The 8,009-nt window shown below is 41.5% G+C and overlaps 1 long non-coding RNA gene across 1 annotated transcript; it reads right to left on the bottom strand.

The window, feature by feature from the left end:
- Positions 1–2,081: 2,081 nt before the first annotated feature.
- LOC119165457 (uncharacterized) lies at positions 2,082–7,434 on the bottom strand. Its single transcript, XR_012885666.1, has 3 exons — positions 7,353–7,434; positions 4,043–4,129; positions 2,082–2,642 (listed from the first exon to the last, which is right to left on the bottom strand). It is a non-coding gene; the product is annotated as an uncharacterized LOC119165457 (long non-coding RNA).
- Positions 7,435–8,009: the final 575 nt, after the last annotated feature.

Below are 8,009 nucleotides of genomic sequence, written 5' to 3'. Positions count from 1 at the left end.
GCCGAGGATATAGGGTGGGCCGGTGCCTTAAGGTGGTACCCCAGCAGCCCACGTTCATCAAAAACAGCTTTTGCCTCCTAATAGAAGATTTATCACTGCCATAACTTCTTACCCAATTATTGCTTCGGTAAACTGAGCTTAGCTGCATTAAAACAATGAACGCTACTCGTAACTGCCGGAGAATCAACATTTGTTGACATGATGGGGAAACATGTAAAATTGATTTTTACTGCATTACCAATGCGCAAACAAGCTGGTATTTTTTGGTTCTGAACGATTAAAAATCAGATTCATGAAGTGGATATAATTAAGCACTTACAAACACCATGCTTACGTGGTCGTGTTGTGGCATCGATTCTGTGAAAATAGTTTCTAGTCATTCGAGCTGTATTTGTATGCCGGAAACACTGCGTACGCAGTATCCTTCTGGTGAACTTCACCAGAACAGACTGTAGTAACTGCAACCGAAATCTACCGAAAACCTTATGGTGTCTGTGCTACGATGCCTAATGATACCCACTCGGAAGCATGAAAAACGGCTAGTGGAGATCGAAAGGTAAAAGTGTTGAGATATATATTTTAAAAAAGCAATCGTAACAGCCAGTGTGATATCAAATAGAAAAAGAACACTCTAATTGAGAGACATGTGATTGTCAAGCTCTCTGGGTTAAGGTAAACCGTCCGGAGTTCAAGCCACACTTAGCTGTAAGTATAGTCACGAGAGATATAAGCAGAAACGGTGCCACTACCTTAAGGTCATAGTACGAAGACGAAACTTGCGAAAACCCACACTCAAACAGCGAAGAACAACCACGCAGCAGAACCACTGGACTTACAACTGGCTGTCCTTCGCTGTTTTCGTGTGGGTTTTGGCTGGTTTCATGTTCCTTTTACTGTGAACCGACTCGCCAATAAACCTACGTACTGACATAAAGACGTCGTAGCACCCCACAGCTGGCAGGGCGAAAGTGCTCGACAGACGAAAACTCTTTCGTCCATTCATGTTAGCTTCAGTTCAGTTCAAGAAATCATTGTATAAACATAAAGGCCTTGTTCCTGTTCATACTGAGCGCGCAATAAAACTTTATGTAGTCGAATTAAAGCGGGGCTACGTCAGTCTCGTATTAACCTGTTAAATTTCTAATCAGCAAGAAAACAGTTAACCGGCCGCGCCTCCAATGGAAAATAGGATACATAGATGATTGGTGAAATAGCACAAGCAAATGCACAAATCAAAAGTGCACATTTCGCAGAAGTCTGCCTGATTGGGATAGAAACTCGACGAACAATAAAGCTCAAAAATGTATTTCACGGGAAAATCCTGGCAGTTCTAACGCCGGGCCTGCTTCTTCTTCGACGGTGAAAAGGCGCAAGATGCGCGACGCGTATGCATTGTTCTTCGCCGTGCGTGAGAGGCTCGCTGTGACTCGTGTGAAGCCCTGACAGAAGAAGGGGGATGGGTAATATCCACGTCGAGGAGCTTGATGCTCCCCGATCTCTGCTAATTGTGCCAGGATTCGAGGTGGATTCGCCGGCGAGGGCTTCATTCATTCTCCAGAATTACAGCGTTGTGGGGTCTGAGTGTTCTGCTCGCAGTGTTCTGCTACATCACTCTCAGTGTTCTGCTACTGCACTCGGTTAGCGGTTCAATTGACAGAGGTTGCTCTCGTAGTGCCACATCCTTTCGTGAAAGTTCTTTTTTTCCCAATGTACGAAGCGGGGAAGTCAGCGCATTGTATACGCTACACGATGCCTAGACCTTTTTTTCGCTGGAGCGTGATTTTCCGGCTGAGAGATGGAGCTGCTGATAATGGGGGATAACTGGTGGGAAAGGTTGAAGCCTGGCTTTCTCACTGCACTCTCTATTGCTTTAAGAACTTATATGCAGTGTTGTTGCGACCAACTAATTGATTGGTAAAGAATTGATTGATTGATATATTGATTGATATGTGAAGTTTTACGTCCCAAAACCACCTTATGATTATGAGACGCCGTAATGGAGGGCTCCAAAAATTTAGGCCATCTGGAGTTCTTAAACGTGCACACAAATCTGAGCAAATGTGCCTACCACATTTCCGCCTACATTGTAAAGGCAGCCACCACAGCCTGGATTCGATCCCGTGACCGGCGGGTCAGCAGCGGAGTATCTTAGCCACTGCAGCACCACAGCGGGGGTTGCTACACCTCAAACCAAAATATATTTTGGTTCGAGTTTTCTAGTTTCCTGAAAACTAGCACATGTATTGCATTAAGCAGCGTGCATTTGAGACAAATAGAGTTTAAACGGCTGTTGTAAAGGCGCACAAAACATCTGATAATCCAAACTCTGACGCTGTATGCTGCCTTCAGAATGTTTTATTTCTGAGCACTCATGCTGGCCGTCGGGAGTGATCAGCAAATACCCAACAGAAAAATCCCACACAAATTACTTCTTCGACTGCACGACACCAAGCGGTAGAAGCATATGTTGAAAATAACACGTTTTGACGTTCAATACTCGGTACCCCAAGCATAATCTTCTAATTTTGGAAGGCAATCGCTTGTGAATACGTCCCATACTGGTAGGCTGGCAGCGTACTCATTGAACTTCTCCAGACAACTAGCTGGAACTGCTGTGAAATCAGCTGCCCATAGCTCGTAGCCTGGAATAGAATGCGAGTTAGTTAGTCTCACAGGATACGACAACAGAGTATTCATCAACCCCAAACCAATGTATACAAGACAAAGTGTTATAAGACATGGTTAGGAAACAATTGAAAAACAGTGGTTCGTAGTCACGTTTTGGTTATATATTTTTAAAATCTCCATACCTTCTAGCAGACACAGTTAAAAAAATGGAGTTCACGCATCTTTTCTGATTCATCAGCTTAGAATATAATAAGCAATGTCTAAAGCAGAACAATTTACAATTCATGGTGTACCAAGCTGTGATATGCAAAACAATGCTTCCAATCTCACAAAACTAGTGTTCCACTAACAAGAAACGTACATAGCCTACTGTGTCCGGCGTGTTATATTGCATCGTAGATTTATTTCTACTGCTATCCGTAGATTTGGCCCTCATCAGTAAGTTCAAAGCCTATATTTCCAGACGGTACTCCCTAATCATACTGATGCTCAGTTTATCATTAAAATTCTCTGGTCACCTGTTGCTAATGATAACTACATTGGGTTCAAGTGTAACCGAGCGAGGCAGGCATGACAAATGTTTTGCATAAAACATATAGGGTTATGAATGTTATATATATATATATATATATATATATATATATATATATATATATATATATATATATCGTTTTTTCGATTTTACCACCTTAAGTAGAACTCATTGATACTAACTTTCACACGTGGAAATAAAATTGCCCGTGTATATGAACATTAGCGGGTGAAAGATATTCATTTCTGTCAACTACTTAGCATTACACTATTTTTTTAGGATTGCCGAAAAAAGTTTGAGTATTGTAATGCCTTTATAAGGAAACGCGAACTGTGGCTTTAGTAGCTTAGGCTAAGCATACAATTCAGCAAACGAGGTGTCTTCATGTACACCCCTAGAGCTTTTTACAGCGATGTTTCATGAAGCGTCCAGGTAGGAAATTAGGAACAGCACTGAAGAACAGCATTTAGACGGTAACTACTCGCCAAGTTCTTCTAACTCTTTGTAATACAGGTCGACAAATTTAGGTGTAAAAACATCTTTGTCTGAGTCATGATGATACCAGTCTTCAAGTGAAAACTAGACAAAGCTTCGAATGACTCAAAAAGAGTGATACAAGCTATTCATCAAGTGCACTTTTTTCAGATGCCGTAGCCAACGCGTGCAGGGAACTTTAAATAAGAAATCCATTCACCCAAGTTTCTCGCAAAGAAGACATTCTAAGCAAAGAAGAAATCAGATAAACGAATATATTGAAATTATCTACAGTCGCTTGATTTTTGAAGCACTCAAAGTCAATATTCCACGCATAATGCGCGACACCTTCATAAGAGCGCTGTGTTACGATTCCTGGTAGGAATGTGTGTCACCGAAAGTACGTACCTATTCCAGTTCCATCTGCGCCAAGAGCGTAGACAACATAGCAATTGTCGTCAGAGAATGCAAGGACGTCTGTCAACTTTTGTCCTCCTACAAGCCAACATCAAAATTCGTGCCTAGTGCATAATTTAGAAAGAACATACATGTTCATAGTAACACTATTTAGTAATAATAATTTCAAAGAGTTCAATAGAAGAGGCACAAAATTTTCGGGAGAGTTTATTATCGAGCCTATTCATGTCATGGAACTACATTGGCTCCAACGTGCCACCTTGGGAATGCACGTTCGATGCTTTACCGATTGTGGTAAATATGGAGAAAGGGAGGTGGGCGCTTCCTCACCTGCTTGACTATGTATCTTGTGAATCCCTTGGAGTGCTATTTACTGTCACTACCATTTCGGCGAGATTGCAACGCTCTTTTTTATGCAAGCTGACGTCACGTAACACGCGATAGTATTAGGAGCTGGAAGCGAACCAATAGTGTATGGAAATGAGGTTAAAGCGACAAATTTGTGGGCACAAGACCACCGCTGTCAATATTTCCAAAAATCCTTGGTTGAATAAGCACAAGGGTTTTTTTTTTCCTTAGTTGGTAACGCAGTGTGCACTTAGTGTTATAGGCTATAATGTGAAATAGAAAAAGCCAATATCTGAATAGAAAGAACAACGCCAATTAGTTTACCCCGGTGATGCGCATTAAGGCTAAACTATTTTGTAAGCTGTAGTACGCGTTCTCAAGTATGTCACGTGGTACTTGTCTCAAATTGTGAAACCACAGAGAACATTCTCCACGCTATTTGATTGTGTCCACAAAATGTGAAACTAGTACAGGCTGCTACGATGGTGAACAAAGCGCATCTTAGCATTTTTTCACTAGAAACATATTCAACGTTCACTTAGTCTGTTATCAGAGCCTTTTCATTACATTTCACAGATGTTCCGCCGCGGAAGTTTAGTGGCTAAGGTACTCGGCTGCTAACCCGCAGAACGTGAGATCTGATTCCGGCTGCGGCGGCTGCATTTCCGATGGAGGCGTATATGTTGTAGGCTCGTGTGCTCAGATTTAGATGCCCATTAAAGAACCCCAGGTGGTCAAATTTTCCGGATCCCTCCACTACAGCGTCTCTCATAATCATATGGTGGTTCGGGGAAGTTAAACCCCACATATTAATCTTTACCTTTCACGACGTACTTGACCTCAACATTCGGACAATTCTCAATGAATATGCAGCAAAAATCACCGGAAGCATTCGCGCACTACTATTGCGATAAAATAGAGCTTGACTATGTATCTCGCATAAAAATTAGCTTGCAAACCCAGTATGTAAGTGTCTTCGTCCAGCTGTTTCTGCTGGGAAGACACCCATCAGTGGATAGAAGCTTACAGTGCTTCGAACAACGCGCATGATTTGATTTTTTAACAAGGCAATGCCCCTCAATGTGTCTGGCAAGCCACTTATTACAGAATTAGAATTGAGTAAAATTAGCTCGTCGTCTTCTATTAGTATCTCACAGACACCGTTCAAGTACACATTACTTCCGAAGGAATAGCAGTGTTCTTCCAGCTCACACTGGTCTAATCATCGGACGCGCACAGAACGAACAAACAACCCCTACCAGCTTTATCTGGGGAACAGTGATTTTTTATGGGCTTTATGCATCTGAAAAGACCACGCACTAGTATAAAAACTGCTGGCAGTTCGCATGGCAGTTAAGAGATTAGTAAAGCAATGCTTTCGGCGTATTGGTATGTGATACTAAAGCTTATTGCGGACAATAACACATGTACCAAAACGTACAAACGTTTTCAGAAATGTATGGTACAAAGCATATCTTCGCAAAGATAGCTGAATTTGCAGAGCTGTTTTAAAGTAAAAAATTTGAAAAGGTAGAAACGTGAGGCTGCCTGTGTTTGAGACTTCCTGTTCGCAAAATAAATATTGTTACAAGGTAGCGCCAGTATTTGTCTCGTCCTTATTTGTCTCGTTATATTCAAAGATTATTTAAAATCAACTCTATTAAAAATCCAGCCAGTTCGTCACAAGATATCTTTCCTGCATAAAGCAAGGAATAAAAATATAAGCTCTGCGAACACAGGATAACCTGTACATCATTATATGTGTCGCTTTTGTACGCAGTTGATGGCACTATGTAAACACTAGTATTCAGGGCACGTGAGAATAGGAACGAGAAAACGAGAAATTTTCCTACTCTCATAGGCACCATCACGAGCCGGCTCTTCAATCACCCAAGGTCTAGCTTGATACGCATGGGCACCGCGTGACCAAAGATCAAGACGACCTTTTAGGAAGCAGGATTATCACTGCATTTTAACGAATACATAAAACAAGGCCTAAAAATTCCACTAATCACTCAAGTTAGATTTCTAAATTTCATCCAGATGTGCTATCTATTCGGTGCTATGAGTGTAGACGGGAAGGTCTGTTTTTCCTGGTATAAACATTCGCACTGCTTAGTGGGGCACCTTTAACTTCACGATATCAAAACATGTGTTCACATCTTTACTAAAAATACCCAAAACACCAGATTTGTGACAAACTCAACATGTTCGTGTTTTCTACCATAAGCAAGTGGCTTACGTTCGGAAGAAATGCGCACATTTGTTTAAATAATGCACATTGAAAGAAGCATAATAGTGTGAAAACCTTCAAATGTCAAGACGTGTCAAGATTCTTCGTGGTATACCTGTCAACAAACGAACGCATTTCGCAGGTATTATTTTATTCGGCCCTGTAACTCTCTCTTCTTACTTAATTGTGTAGACGTAAATTTTGTGCTGAATTATAATGGCGGAGTAGGAGCAGCTGACAAAGTCTGCGAATGAGCACTCAACACTGGCGTAGAGCAACGCCTCGGAATCCACAATTGGACGACAATTCGCACTGCCGGATCAAGTAACGGGAGCAACGTACAAGCAGAAGTCTTTCAGTTGCCCAGAATACCTTGCGTGTAGTATTATTTCCCGCTAATCCCACTGTCGAATTCTTCGTACGCGGTTGTGGGCTGTCACTCTGCGACAAATTTATTTGCCCATTCGGCTATTTTGTGCATCATTTAGGCCAAAACACAACAGTGGCGGCACATGCAAGCGGGCGAACGTAAGAGGGGTCATTCACACATTGGTCAAAACCCACGTCCCGTCATTGTCACGCCGAGTTCTGGTGCAAACCGCTGATTTCAGTGGAGCGAGTTTTCCTGCTCCTTGGAATTACTCCCACACTTATTCCCCTTCTACTCTCTTTTTCGAACACCTAACACCCACCTCTACTCTGCCCTTCGAGCACACTCACCTTAAAAGGTGCAGAAAAACTTGCTCTGGCTTTGCCATTCGAATTGAACATCAGTTGAAAAAAACCTCTGCACGAACCCTACATACGTCTCTAAAATGTTACAAGATTCAATTAACACGTCCATCTTGCACTCGGGTAGGTAATATATGAATCATATTATTACAATTGTTATACACAATCAATTTTTCCTTGTATTTTATTTTACAATAATGCACTAACGTTTTCGCATGCGTATCAATTATATGCTGATATTTCTTATAAGCGTCTTTAAAGAATAGAATATAATTATGTTGTATGCTCCCGTTTGTTCTGTGAAGAGACTAGGAAGCTAGAACACACATTTCAGCTGCCTCTTCCAAACACAGGGCCATACGGTTTTAAGATTTGCTGAACATCAAGAGAGTAATTGCAGTGTGCTTTGTCTACATATGCAATCAATGGAGGACTGAAAAGCAGTTACATTATTTGTCTTCCATTGTTCGGACACCCGACTCTCTTCCAAGTAGAAACTCCTGGGTGCTTAGGACCAAATAGATAATGGCTAACCCCATTAAAAATATTTCTCAAGTTTTCTAAGCGATAAGGGTGAAGTTTCTAATCTATGGATATACCGTGATATCCAAACTTTTGCACGTAGTAAACATCTTCGTAAAGAAC

The sequence above is a fragment of the Rhipicephalus microplus genome, chromosome 8 (genome assembly GCF_043290135.1).
Source record: "Rhipicephalus microplus isolate Deutch F79 chromosome 8, USDA_Rmic, whole genome shotgun sequence".
Taxonomy (NCBI): Eukaryota; Metazoa; Arthropoda; class Arachnida; order Ixodida; family Ixodidae; genus Rhipicephalus; species Rhipicephalus microplus.
The sequence above is the reverse complement of the archived record's forward strand: the minus strand, read 5'-3'. Positions and strand labels throughout refer to the sequence as shown.